Raw genomic sequence first — 15,044 nt, 5'->3', positions numbered from 1 at the left:
TTACCTGCCAAGAGGCAGATTCAGAAAGATGGGTTCTTTCTCAGAAAAATGGGAATTCCTTCAAACCAGAACAGCAGTAGGATTTAAAAAAGCAGACCTCATGAGCAGAACAAGACACAGGGAAATAAAAAACAAGGGTAGAGAGAAAACTTTCTTAACTGTGTTCAGCAACGGCACTTCGAGGTCTTACAGAGCAGTGTATAAAACATAACACAACAGGACTTTTCAGCTTGAGGCAGTAATCAAGGCAGGGAGGGCCTATTCCGCTGATCCTACTGCCCACTGATGCTGGGCCAGCATTTTAACAGAGAAAAACCATGAAAATAATCTCCCTTCAGCTGGCAGCTTAAGAGTTCATGTATGAGACAACGTCTAAATAGATTAAAGCTCACCCCATTAATTCCAACATAGAGAAAATGAAGAAAGACAGGCTTGGTCTTAAAGAATCACTTTCTTCAAATTGGGACAGTGCTTGAAGTTTAAAATCTGAGCTGGATTCATAGTGGGTGCAGACATAACCAGAACTTTTGAAGGCAATTACGCTGACTTTCATTTGCTGAACGCCTAGCTCTGCTTTTACCTGCTGGCCTGATTGCAAAATCATCTGTTTCAAAGACACATCATTTTTTTTTACCCAAAAATGTATTCATCTTTTTAGGTTCGTTGTTATAGATTCAAAGTAGGATTACACAATCACTGACAAATACAGGAACTTATTTTGCCATGTCTAGATGTCTGATCTTGCATAAATAGATTTTTGTTTAACAAACAACCCTTTGTTTCCCATGGCTTTGTTGCCCAGGGGTTAATTTTGGCATGCCACATGCTAAGGGGATATATTGCTTTGAGTAAGAGAACAGTGGGGATGCTGTTTGTCTGGAATGCAAAGAGAATGGAGCTAATCACTAAAGAAAATAAACATTCAGCCCTATGCTTTGCTTTCTTTGACAAAGGGCTGGTTCTGAAGGTGGCACTTGGTCTGCCTGATTAAAAACAAACACTGACATTGTTAATACTGTGACTCAGCCCACGTGTGTTCACCACAGTGTATCATTATACACCACCATAAAACAGTGAAGCATATCCAGGGGGAGGGTCTGTCCCACTGCATGGAACAATGTGTGAAGTTTTGCAAGCACAGCTCTATCCTGAAAGAGGTCTGACTCACTAGGATACTGCGGGAAATGTACTGGATTAGCAAAGACTTGCACCAGTAAGGATCAATGGATGTTCCCACCTCCCCATGCAAAGGGTGAAACCGTCAAGAATTAGGGCACAAACAAGACAAGCAAAAAGGCAAATGTTAGTGGCAAAGGAAATTGTAAGACGAAGCCCATGACTCAAGAGCTGCCAACAGCTTTGGTCTGCCAGCCTTCCAGCTTGTTGCACATCAGCCTGGTCCGGGTTCTCAGAGCCAGGAAGATCTGAGTTGGTCATGTCCGTGTACAGTGATGTAGCTTTTAAGAGATCCCGGCACCTGTAACAGTTTAAGAGGAGAGAGGTACAGAGCAGGGGTCTAACAATAAGAAAGGGAAAGAGCATCCTGTTGCTTTATATTTATCCAGACAAAGAGACTGTAAATCCTCATAAGATGGTTTCCTTCTGTGATGAAAGCCAGTTCTTTGGAGAAAAAGCAGGAGTCCTTCTTTTCTGTAGTAGGTGGCAGCATATGCTGCTTAGTACAAAGGCAAAGTGGCATCAGGATACAATAAGATGTCATATAAAACCAGGAAGATTAAGATATCCAGGGTGTGGTCCTTTGGGCTCTGTTTTCTGACAGCCAAGCTGGAATTTTTGTGGCACTGGCTCTGTAAAAGGGCATGAGATGGGATCAGGTGACCCCACCATTTAGGGGAGAGTTGTTTTGTCCTTCTACTAACAGCTTCTTTAGCTAACAATCAGTTTGGTTGCAGTGGGGAATGAGAAGTGGCCCACTGAAGAATGCCCCACAAGAGGAATACAGCCAGAGAAGATTGGTCTAAGGCTACATTACTCCACCTCTCATGCCAGGCTGGGAGCCCTGTAGGTACCTGGCAAGCCTGCTGCCATCAGCTGTCCCAACAGAAGAGCATCCCTTCTTCAGGACAAAGGAGCAGGAATGCTCCAGCATCATGCACATCCCAGCACATGATGGAGGAAAGGGGAGGGCTTACCCACCATCTCCCTTCCCTACCTCAAGTACCACATGGAGGGGAACTCTGTCTCGCATAACTCTGACCAGACCCCTGGATCCTTGTTCATAAGAGAAGCTGGGAGGTTGGTGGAGGCAGTCTCTGAAAACTCCATGTCTCATTTTATCCCAAGGAGAGGGCAGGAAATGGGTTCAAATGCCTCCAAGGTCCTCCTTTGTCATTCCTCCTCTTCCCGTCTCCACCACTGTAGCTTACACCTAAAGAAAGGAGCCTGAGAGACTATCCAGAGCTCCCTCACTGTTCTCCACTGTTCTGCTTTCTTGCTCCATCCAAATTTTTAGCCTTCTTCTGTCAGAAGCCCTTAGCCTCTTTCTTTTTCAAAACAGCTTTCAAGCTTTCTGGACTTCCCACAGAATACAATCCAAACAAACAAACATGAAAAATAATCTTGGTGAGGGAGAAGCACAACAAAATTCCTGTTTCCCCTCCTAGATTTCTGCCCAGGCTGGCTTTGGGTCGACATCAGCAATGCTAGCATGGACAGAGTCTGCAGGAGTCCTCTCAGCTCATGCAAGAGCAGCTAGGCTAGAAATCCTTTAGCATTTTCCTCCAGGACACACCAAGTAAGCAGCAAGGCCGCTCAGGGCTTGGATGGGTGTAGTCTTCGCTGAGGAAAAACTGGTTGGGTGGCCAAGCCCAGAGAGTTGTGGTGAATGGAGTTAAGTCCAGTTGACAGCCGGTCACGAGCGATGTTCCCCAGGGCTCTGTTTGGGGGCCAGCCTTGTTTAATATCTTTATCAATGATCTGGATGAGGGGATTGAGTGCACCCTCAGTAAGTTTGCAGATGACACCAAACTGGGTGGGAGTGTCGATCTGCTGGAGGGTAGGATGGCCCTGCACACAGCTGGACAGGCTGGACTGATGGGCCGAGGCCAACTGGATGAGGTTTAACAAGGCCAAGTGCCGGGTCCTGCACTTGGGTCACAACAACCCCATGCAACGCTACAGGCTTGGGGAAGAGGGGCTGGAAAGCTGCCTGGCCGAAAAGGACCTGGGGGTGTTGGTAGACAGCCGGCTGAACATGAGGCAGCAGTGTGCCCAGGTGGCCAAGAAGGCCAACAGCATCCTGGCTTGTGTCAGGAATAGTGTGGCCAGCAGGAGCAGGGAGGTGATTGTCCCCCTGTACTCGGCGCTGGTGAGGCCGCACCTGGAATACTGTGTCCAGTTTTGGGCCCCTCAAAACAAGAAAGACATTGAGGTGCTGGAGCGTGTTCAGAGAAGGGCAACAAGGCTGGTGAAGGGTCTGGAGCACAGGCCTTATGAGGAGCGGCTGAGGGAACTGGGGTTGTTTAGCCTGGAGAAGAGGAGGCTGAGGGGAGACCTTATTGCTCTCTACAACTACCTGAAAGGAGGTTGTAGTGAGGTGGGTGTTGGTCTCTTCTCCCGTGTGGTTAGCAATAGGATGAGAGGAAATGGGCTCAAGCTGTGCCAGGGGAGGTTTAGGTTGGAAATTAGGAAAAATTTCTTTACGGAAAGGGTTGTCAAGCATTGGAACAGGCTGCCCAGAGAGGTGGTGGAGTCCCCATCCCTCTAAGTGTTCAAAAAATGGGTAGATGTGGCACTTGGGGACATGGTTTAGTGTAGTCTACCCTTGATTGGTTTAGTGTGGACTTCGTAGTGTATGTTAATGGTTGGACTGGATGATCTTAAAGGTCTTTTCCAACCTAAATGATTCTATGATTCTATGATCTTAAAAGTCTTTTCCAACCTAAACGATTCTATGATTCTAAGTCATAGCCCTGCATTTTTAAACCAAAGGTCTGGTCCTCAAGCACATAAAGAGGAAAGAATCAAACAAGTGGAGCTGGTTCCCTTTGTTCGTCTTTTGGGACAAGGAACAAGGATATGGAGAAAGAAAGGACAAGGATGGGGAGAAGAGGGCTGTATCTCAGGATCTCCTTGCTTAAGTGACTCTTATCCCTGGAAGAGTTCAAAAAATGGGTAGACGTGGCACTTTGTGACATGGTTTAGTGGGCATGGTGGTGTTGGGTTGATGATTGTAATGATGATGTTAGAAATCCTTTCCAATCTTAATGATTCCTAGTTTTTATTTTCATTATAAATGATCCAGCCACCAAGCCAGGAGGCGTGGGGTTGCTACTCTACCCTTAATTGGTTTAGTGGTGGACTTGGTAATGTTAGGTTAATGGTTGGACTAGATGATCTTAAAGGTCTTTTCCAACCTAAACTATTCTATGATTCTATGATTCTAAAATGGGAGAATATCCCTGTGCTGGCCCTCTGCAAGTCCTGTCAACTCTCAGAGCAATCTAAGAAAGTAGGTAGATTTTGGACCATGCAGGCAGTGAGCCTTCGGGAGCCAGGAAGGGGCCTGGAGCCTGACTAGGTTGTACACAATACATCTATTAACAAGTTAGACTCACAACAAACTCCAGGCTCATCCCCCTGTCCAACAATGTGCCTTCTCTCAGGTGTTTGGAGGGCCTGGATGGAGTCTTGCTCTTGCTCCTTGGCCCAAATTACAGCATGTAGCCCATCAAGTCCTCATGTTCTCTACTGACTAACAGTGTCTGGAGTGTAAGATCAAGAAAGAGGAGTGAGGTACACATGCTTGACCACAGTGAGGTTCCTGCCACCCACAACTGCCCAGCTCCAGCTCTAGCTCCACTCCCCTTCCCCAGCACAAGTACAGTGACAAATGTCTCATGCTTTGGGTCATGGCCACACATGGGCCCTTCTGACTGACCTGACTCACAGTCTCACACCCTGGGAAATGCACACACATGAAGCTTCAGGGCGATGGGACCATGCCCTGCAGTTGCCTACTTTCTAGCTAGTTAGTTTGTTATGCTGTCATCTTGACATCCACAAGGCTTTGCTGAGCGATGTGCAGATCAATACTGCTCCCCAACACACCTTTCTTTAGCTAGCAGTGGGGCTTTGCTTTGAGATGAGAAACATTGACCAAAGCAGTCCCACAAAAGTTAGCAGACACGTCCAAAAGCAATCCCCTCTCCTGTCTATCCCCATAGTTCCCCAGCTCCCCCAGCAGCTCTCGTACTCCCCACAATCCCATCCAAAGCAGCCACATCCTCAAGACATGCCAAGAAGGCTGACACTACAAAACCGCACTACTTGACTTTCAAAGACATCCTACCTGTGGGGAGCTATCAAACACAGCTGTTCTGGGCATGCTAGCAAAAGCAGAGTGAAACAATAACATTACCTGGACTTTAAATCCACCTGATATTGTTTTCAAACAGCCATTTTCCTGGTTGATCTTTTAAACATTTCTGAAGATTTCTACACTCCCTGAATAGAAACAGCAGCAGCTCCCAGTCCTGAGCTGCAATTCAATCACCAGCACTGCTCTGAAATCTCAGCTTTTGCACTGATGTGTCTAAACTTGAAGGACTGGACCAGCATCTATGACCCAAACTCTGCTCTCAGCTTCATTTTATATAAAAGGCCTTAGTACTTCGTATTTCTTGAAGCTGCTTGGTTCTCCCTCCTGCCTGCCATACGCATACAGTACTGAATAGCACTGTGGGGCATGTTTACCCTTCAGGGTAAACCCAAAAGGCCAATTCAATCATTAGGAAGTAAAAGGTTTTTACCATGGGGCAAATCTATCTGAGTGTCAGTGGCTGATTTCCAAATGGTACAAAGGGTTTAGTCCAACTCTGTCATTAATTTCAGGGACAGCTTCTTGGCTAAGTTCCACATATTCCTTTGAACCATATCTTAAGGCCTCCATCCCCAAGGGAAAAAAACTCTTCAGGCCAAAATTAATGCCATGAATAAAACATTTAAGCAAGCTCCTTGAGACTTTCTTTTCCCTGTGTGTTTGCCCAGTGGGGCCCTGGCATAAACATGTGGGTCATAGGCAAAGCTGCAGAACAAATAATTGATTATTACTTCTGCCAACCTCAGGACTAATCACTACATGGATATCTGTACCACTCTGCCTCCCTCCTGCTTTCCACCTCTGCTTTAATACACTCTTTAAGGAGGGGATTTTGAAAAAGAGCTTATGTAGCTTGTCACTCCACTCTGCCAAGGCTTTAGTGAGAGCTCAGCACCAAAGTTCTTTAGGTACCTTCAAAAATGCCAGCCCTGAATATTAACCTGTTTCCCTTTTCTACCCTCACACTTCAAAGTTCTTCAGCACCAGAAAAACTCTACATCAGTAGAGTTTTAATTTCCTTTTTTTAATAGAAGAACATCTTCCTTCCTGCTGCTATGAGAAGCAGAGGATGCGAGAAACAAAGATTAAATGTTTAATTTCAGCAAGGTCTCAGATGTCCAGCCAGTTATCAATATCTCTTCCTTCATGCTCTTTTTATTTCTCACCTCTTTACTTTTTCCCCCCTCGTTTCAACCTTTCTTCCCCAACCATTACAGGCCCTCTCCTATAGCACTGTTCCCTGGCTTTGCAAAGGAAAAATTTTGCTGACTGTTGGAGAATAAATTCTAATGCTGCTTTCTTTAGAGCAAGACTAGAATAGTCTCCTGAGGGAAGTGCCAGAAGTCCAACTGATTGAAACATTTAAAACAAGATGTCATGTTGTGCAGGAACAAGTAGGAAATAGGCTGTGGAGAACAGTCTTTAACTGGCAAGAAGTAACTGTTACACCTAGTTACAAAATGCTTGATGATGGTGGGACTAAATGGCTTTCACAGGGATTTTCTGCTGGGGAAGGGGAGAACAGAGGAGATGCAAAGAGAGATGTTTGTATTCCCCCATTAGCACTGCCAAGCACAGTGCACATGGTTGAGGAGACATGACACGAAGCAGATGCACCACAGTATGTCCCTTTCCTCCCTTTGCAATGTCCATGCCCTCCAGATCCCTTTCTTTCCCCCCTGCTCTCCTTCATTTGTCTCTAGGACATGTACACTATATCGACACATCAGCAATCCTGCCTGTTCTGCTCCCAATACCATCAAATTTTGTAATTATACAGAAAAAAAAAAAAAAAAAAAAGAAAATTGAGCTTTGAGCTTGTCTAGCACAACTTGTTCCTTACAAACCCATTCCACTTCCTGCATTTTTGGTACACTTCAAACTCTTTCTGGAAAGAATTGTTCTGGATTGGACCAAATAACAAGTTCTGTCACAGGAAGCCCCACAAAGAGAAAGATAACTGAAAAGGAGTAAAAACTTGCAGGTAGTGCTGTGAAGTCAGTCTGATGCAATGTCTTCATAAGGACCTAGAAGGGGCTTTTCAAAACCGACACTAGCAGGGGAGTGGGTGGTTTTGCAAAGGAGTTACAGGACAGAGGGGAAGATTCAAAGTGCAAAATCATGCCTGTAGGCCTGCAGAGTTCTGCCAAAATCTCACCCACCAGACATCAAGATTCACAGAGCTCACTCCTGCCAGATGCTTGGCCTGTACCTCGTGCATGAACAGGACAGTGCCATGGCTTCTCTTTGGCATCATGGCACCTTCACATGAAACTCAGCTGGTAACCCAGATCCACCAAACAACGGCACTGGATACACAGGATCACAGTGCAGGAGAGAGGCAGCACCTGGGATATGCCATCTAGTTGAGTCTTACTACACATGACACCTCTACAACATGATACTCCCACCTCCAGCCCAGCATCCCTATTTCATGACCAGATAGAGGAGGTGTCACCCACTGGGGGAACAAAAAACACACTAAAATGCAAGCAAGCAGCTGTCCCAGAGATAAAACTGAATCCCAGATCCATTATTTCTAAGCAGTGAGCGATCTCTCCAACACTGATAAAGCACAAGAGTGACTCCACATAAGACATGAAGATCAGTGAGGCCCAGCATCAAAAACAAAACTGTAATTAGAGTGCCTGCCTGAAGAACATAAGTTGTGTACCACAGCACTGACCTTACAAAAAGTCTTCCTATAATTAAATCAAACTCCCCAGCAAAATGTTTATGCCATACTGTAATTGCACCAGCTGCAAGATTTGCAGTGATGGAAACCCTTTGAAAAGGTTAGAATTATAATTCTATAATATGATCCTATTAATGGACATTTTATCATTTAAACAGTGAGTCAGGAAAAATACTTGTCCTTTGTCTTTCCCCTCCTTTCCCAGTCTTCTGCTGTGGATGCAGACACTGTGAGCAACCATCACTCATACTTTTTTTTATTTGCAAATAGTTCTCTTCGCAGTTAGAATGGCAATCATGAGACCATTTGAAAAGAAAGCTTAAAGGCTTAAAAGAGTAGTAGTATCTTGCACTAAAAAGAAAGCTTTGGAAAAATCTCAAAAGCAGTAGGGTTTTATACTGAATAAAAGCTAGGAATAATACTACCCTTTTTTTTTCTTTTCTAAATGCTACTTTGCAACTTCAGAATTTAGAATTCAAAAAATCTACTTTATTCTCAGCTAAATACAGGCATACAGCCCTAGCTGGGGCCAAAGGAGTTTCTACAGGGAACTCATATTAGCCTGCCATCTGCTCAAACCACAGCAATAGCCAGTTTTTTGTCATTATTAACCTGCGGAGCTGCATTTCCCAATGTTCTTGTAGGAATATGAATCACACTGACATTCAGCAGGATTTGTGCTCCTAGATAATATTTGAAAATTCTACCCATAAATATTTATATTGAAAATATTGCCTGGAATGGATCTCAATAAAGTCACTGTCCCAGTTGCAGAGAGTAATGACAGAGTAACTCAAGTAGTAACAGCAAAAACCAGGCATTGCACAAGTGAGCCACTAAGGTAGGTCTGAATGAGAAGGAAGGCTGAGCACAGTCCAGCACAAGAGACACAGTGAACCACCTCATCATAATCCTGACAGACAAAAGCAGAGGAGAAATGCCCAGCAACCACTGATATTTCAGTGGCATTTCAGCACGGCACTTAGCATGCTGATTACCAGCAAATAACACAGCCCTTCCTCGTAAAGCTAAGTTAAGGCTATTGCACTCCAAATAGGCCAAGCCCAAATGCATGCTTGATTTGGCATTAATCACGTACCTGGGCATCAGTGGTTTTCACCCCTGCAGGCAGCCCCAGCCAGGGAGGAGAGCTCCGGCAGCTGCAGGGCTCAGCACGGCTGGCTCACATTCGCACTGCTGCACAGGACTCAGAAGACAGTAAGCCAGAAAAAAATGGACTTCCATTTCCAAAGGCAGAGCAGGGGAAAAAAAGGGGGATTTTGCCAGGTTTCAGGGATGCACCTGAAGTGATGCATGCTGGGATGGAGGTGTGAAAATAGGACAGCTGGGAGATGGCAGCAGCAGAGGATGGGGCAAAAACCAGTTTCACATCCCTTCAGATGGCCCTTGAATGTCAAAGCAGAGTTTCAGCAGCTGAGCAGAAACTACTGGAGGGAAGCTTTCATATCAGAAAGGTAGTCTGGAGGAGATCTAAGCAAATCTATGTCAAATGAGCACAAAAGCTGTGTGGAATTAGGGAAGCAGCAGCAGGTACTGGAAACAGCAAATATTTGGGTGAATTAGAATTGAGGTATCAGACAGTCATCTGGCAATATTTGCTTAAGATTTATATATCTCTCAAAGTGAGGTGAGAAAGAAAAGAAGTAAATAGTGCCCAAGTATTTCTCACAAGTAGTCAGGGTGAAAACCCTTAGGAAAAACCCTGGAGTGACCAAAAGAGAGTGGCCCAGAGGCTAGAACTGTGGAGAGCTTCAAAACCCCAGCCAAAGGCTGTTTATGAATACATAAGGTACCTCCAAAGCAGTGAAACCCCCTCACTGGCTTGACTTTGAGTTAGCAGCAGTAGTATAAAACCAAGCAAAGACTTCAACAAGCAGCTTTCCCATGTCGGAAAACAGCCACAGGCTTCACACGCTGCCCACAGGTGCATACCGAAAGTGCCTTTCAGAGCCCCATCGTCTCCCCTGCCAAGACATTGCTGCCTTTGGGGAGGGAGTGCGACTACATGGACCACTCTGGCAGGGAACAGAGAGCAGAAAAGGAAGTCCCAGTAATAAACACTCAAAAAAGAAAATTCCTAAGTGTAGAAGCACAAATTTCCTCTGTAAGACAGACATTCAAATATTCAGCTTTGCCCCCAAAACCAAGATACAAAGCTCATTATACAAAATAAGCATCCCAGCACTCAAGGCAACTGCAGAGCAGCAGCACTGGCCAGTAGTAAGAAGATCCTCAGGTTTGGCTCAAGGGCAACAGTGAAGGCAAAAGGCACCATTTCCCTCGGCACTTACTTGTGTTCTGGGTACCCAAGAACAGTCTGGAACAGCTTAGCTGCAGTAACACAGAGTCAAAGTAGCTTTTACAGCCCACACTAAGAGGCATGGCAAATTCACCTGAGCTGTGACCTGCTGTGGCTAGTTTGCAACTGATACCAAAGTCAGCAAGTGAAACGCCATTGGGTATCTCTGCATGATACTGTTGTGATGTCCTGGTACAATTTCCACAGAAAAATAGTGGATGCCCAGCAACATAGTTTCCTTTTACTAAAAAGCAAGAATTTCTCACCTTCCAAGTGTTGCTTATTCTTCTCTTCAGTGTCAAGCAAGAGAGACAGGTTTCAAATTTACATGTGATTGACTACATTACCTGAGTGATGCACTTATTTCCCTTGGCAAATGAAATGAAGAGAAATATTAATGCTCCATAAGAGCTGTGCCTGGTATAGCATTCACTTCTCATCTGGCCATTGCCTATATCACATGCAACAGCAAATGGCTCTGCTTTCCTTAAAGTCCCAGCTTCAGTATCTGTTGCTCTAGCAAGAGCTACTCTTTTCAAGTTGGTTTGAAAAAATTAAACGCATTTTTTTTTCTATTCTAGTTGGCAGCTTTTCCTAACCTAAGTGACACCCACATTTTACATAACCCTTTCTCTGCACACCGCTGTGCTAGAGCATTTCCCAGCATTAAAACACCTTTGTCTCACAGCTACCACTCTTGTCAGGGGGCAAGGTTTGTATGTGAGTTCACCAGGCCGAGGTGTCAAGCAGACCAGCAGAGATCCCTATCCATGCTTGAAGCAGTGCTTTTAAAATAGCTACTGAGAGCAAGACTGGACCAATGCCCACAGCTCAGTGCTATTGCTAGGGTGACATGCACCAGCTAGGTTACGCATGATTCGGATACATGCTGCAACCACATCGCCCTGTTGCAGTGGAAATAAGCTTTCACAACAGCTATTGGATAGGGGAAAGAGTATGGTGAAAGGGATGGGTGGGTCAGAGTTAAGATTACAGTAAATCGGCTGTAATGTCACATGCAGCAATAGCAGCCATGAGATCAGTTACATACCGTTAAGAGTGGTAACTTCTCATTTCCTTGTTTTTTTCTGGGTCTGAATCTAGCATGTGGCTGCCTGAACAAATCAACTTAATGGTGTTTCTCCATCTGCTGGGATATAGTATGATAAGCTTGTATAATTTGTAAGTTAATTATTTACATATGTTCCTGAAATTGGAGGAAAAGAGAAAACTGTATGCAGGGAACAAGAGCAGGGACGGAGGAGTTAAGGGACGCAATGATTGCATTTGCCTCTGATCTCATTGCAGCTCAGGGAGAGCTATATGAGAGTGAAAGAAAGGAATCCAAATTGCAGTCATTGGGTTTCCAGCTAAGAGCAGTTAACACAAAAGGATCCTAAGGTCGGTTAGTGAGCCCAAAGTCACCCTGCTAAAGCATGAGGCTTTCAAGGAGGGCAGGAGAGATGGGGAAGCCACTGGCATCCCATGCTCCTGCTCCCCCACCACAGCTCGGCAGCCCTGGAGATCCTGCTCAGATAGACCCCATGGGCCAAAAGCTCCCTCTGATAAAGGCGCTTCTGGCAAGGAGTTGTTTCTCACTGGCAGTGGATGTGTTGAAATATCCATCCATTTCATTTTACATCATTTCCAAACGCAGCACATTCACAAGCCTGGCGGAGCAGTCAGAAGGATTTGGGCCACAGCTGGTGTCCCCTGCAAACACTGAAAGTTTAAGAGCCGCATGTGTCCACACTGCTTTTAGTCATGGATTTTGTTTAAGTTTAGCAACAGCTGGTGTCCCAAGTTCAGGGAGAGGCAGGAAACTTATATTTTCCAGTTTTCTCCTTGACATCACCTGCCAGTAGACTCCAGAGGGATGACAAAGCTGGCTTGCTTGCTTCCTCGCTCCACAGATTGCATCCAACATGAAGAGGAATCTAAACAAGTTGTCAAAGCTGTTACAATTTCTATTTCTACCAAAATAGTTTTTGTGAAAGAAACATATTTCCATTGGGAAAAAAAAAAAATCCCTAAAACTCCTATAATGTGTTATTAGCTAATTTCATATCACTCCATCCTACGCTATAAGTAGCAGCTTTCAAGGCCACACTGTGGTCAAGACAAGATGCATCTGGACCAGGCTACCCTGAGATGGTGCTGTCCCTTGCCACAAGACGGGATACAGTGTATCATAGGAAACACATTCTCATAAGGATCCTGGCCTGCGGGAAAGAAAGAGAAAATTATATTGAATTAAAATTTCCACTACAATGGCATGTTCCCATTTGAATTTTATTCCTTATGCAAATTTCCAACCAAAACCCCTAAAACTCATCTTTAACAGCTCAGAACAGACACGTGTCAATATTTGCTGTAATTCACTTTTCATTTCTGGGAATGAGGATGCTGTCTGGTTTTGACAAACAGACGATGATGAGGAGACAATGTCACGATACTAGAGAGATTTTCTGCAATTCTTACTCAGACAAAAAATTCTTAAGACGAGTAGCACCATCCTCTGGACATCACTGGGAATCGAGCACAAAGTGAACAGGCTTGGTTCCTCAGGTAGTGCTGGATTCAGATTTCACCATCCCTGGAGTTCCCAGTCTCTGCACCACTTGCTGGAGTTCACCGTGAGGTCTCCATCCGCACCATGCTCAGCAGTCTCACAAATTTAATTCAGTATAAAAGAAAAGCCATTGGAGCAACAGATTAAAGTTAGAAGGAAGAAGAAATCAGCTGAAGAGATAAAGCCAAGAAAAAGCAATATATATCAGGGTGTACGCAGAGCTCTTTTGAGAGCTATTTTCCATACTGTTTTACAACTTGTAGATCACTATCATACTCTCCAGATTAACAGTGAGTCATTGAGTCAAAGCATAGCACAGAATTAATTTATTCTGAGATTTACATTAGGGAAAGTTTTGACTACACATTAATATAAAAGCAAATTTTGGTGTTTTATCTTCACTCTTCATTCAAGAATTTAAGGACCTTGCAGAGAAAAAAAACACAAGCACTGGGAAGACTTATACTTCATAACAGTTCCTCTGTCAAGAGATTTTAAAAGATCCCAATTTCTTTCTCAGTTATTTTGAATTTTCTGCTTATTTCAAATCTGTTTTCAAGTTTGCATGCAACAAAGTAAAAAACTAACAGTTTCTTTTAAAACAACAGTGCTAAAAAAGGAAAATTCATTCTTGAACAGAAATGGCTGGATTTTTAACTATGATGGAACAAAAGAAAAGATTCAAATCATCATCCTACTTAGAAAAATCAATAAGATCTTGGGAGTAGTTTATCAGAGTCGATAATTTCTTATTATCCTCCTTGTCACAATATCTCTAATGGCATCTTTCTAAAGGATGCAACCTACTTAAATGACAGACTTTGAGGCCTGATACCACTCGTGTAAGGTACAGAAGCAGACTCAATGGAAGAGGTGAAATTCACAGCTCTGCAACATACAAGAATGCTGTATAATATATAGGCATTACATTAGAGGATTCCCACAAACCTCAGTTTGTGAAAACCCGGTGCTTATTTTATAGCTCCTGCAAAACAAAGCACCTTTTAAATAGGCAGGCATAACGATAAACCCAAGTCGGATGGGACTGTAAGATCATTCTGGTAGGTTTTCAGACAGTGTCCTGGAAGGAAGATCATTTGGAGTTTTAGGCAAAAACCAAAGATCTTGTTACTTGCAGTACAGAGCAGAAAGGAGATTTAGCATTTAATTTCGCTAACTACACTACCAGTGCTAATACCTGAATGGGTGTTAGATGATCAGCCTGACAGTTTGGTGTCTTCCTCTGTTTCACAAGACCAGATCCAAGCAATAGCATCATCCTTACTGAGAAATATAGAAGTATTTTACACCAACAACTGCAGTCTATGCTGGGACACATCCTTGTAGATGCTAGGATCTCCAGCTTTGGTGACATCAATGGGAACAAAAGATGCTCAGCTGGGCCCATTCAAGGAGCCAGTGCTTGGCTTGTGCTCACAAGCAGCTCGCTCTATTGCTGATGACTTCTGCTCCTCCATTAGTACCTCCTACAGAGACACTCAGCACAGACCAGGCTAAGGTTTGAGGATGGTTCCTTAAAAACTTACCTGGCTTTTTGTGTAATGGCAATCATTTATTATAGTAACAGACAGGACTGTTAGCACCAGACTTGCGGTATTTTTATGTAGAAACACATATTGGCTGTAGAAAGAAAGCAAAAAACTCGTATTCACAGATGCAAAGGCATTTTGCCCAACTTTGAACTCACTTAAGACATTGCAATTGGGAGCAGAGCTGAAAGTGCCGCAGCCCTGGCCTCTTGCCAGCTCCCTGCCCAGCACTGATAGTGCAGGCTGCTGCTGCTGCTGACAAAAACCCTGAACTGGTTCAAGCCTGTGTTTCTTGGCTTGGGGAATATCTTTTTGCAGCATAGATTAGGAAAACTGAAGGTGAGGATCCATAGATGACTGCAGACTACCTGGGCCTTGCATGGAAAGAAGGGCAGTTGCTCAGTTCTGCTGTTCTTGTTGGGTGATTGTGATCAGTCAGAAGTGAGCACATGTACATGTGTATACATACCAAGATATACTGTACCTTCCTCTCACCAAAGGAGAGGACAGATGGCCCTACCAGCCTCCAGACACTCTCCTGTCCAGGTGATGCTGCCCCTTTCTTG

This window comes from Pelecanus crispus, chromosome 2 (assembly GCF_030463565.1).
Source record: "Pelecanus crispus isolate bPelCri1 chromosome 2, bPelCri1.pri, whole genome shotgun sequence".
Classification (NCBI taxonomy): domain Eukaryota; kingdom Metazoa; phylum Chordata; class Aves; order Pelecaniformes; family Pelecanidae; genus Pelecanus; species Pelecanus crispus.
The sequence above is the reverse complement of the archived record's forward strand: the minus strand, read 5'-3'. Positions refer to the sequence as shown.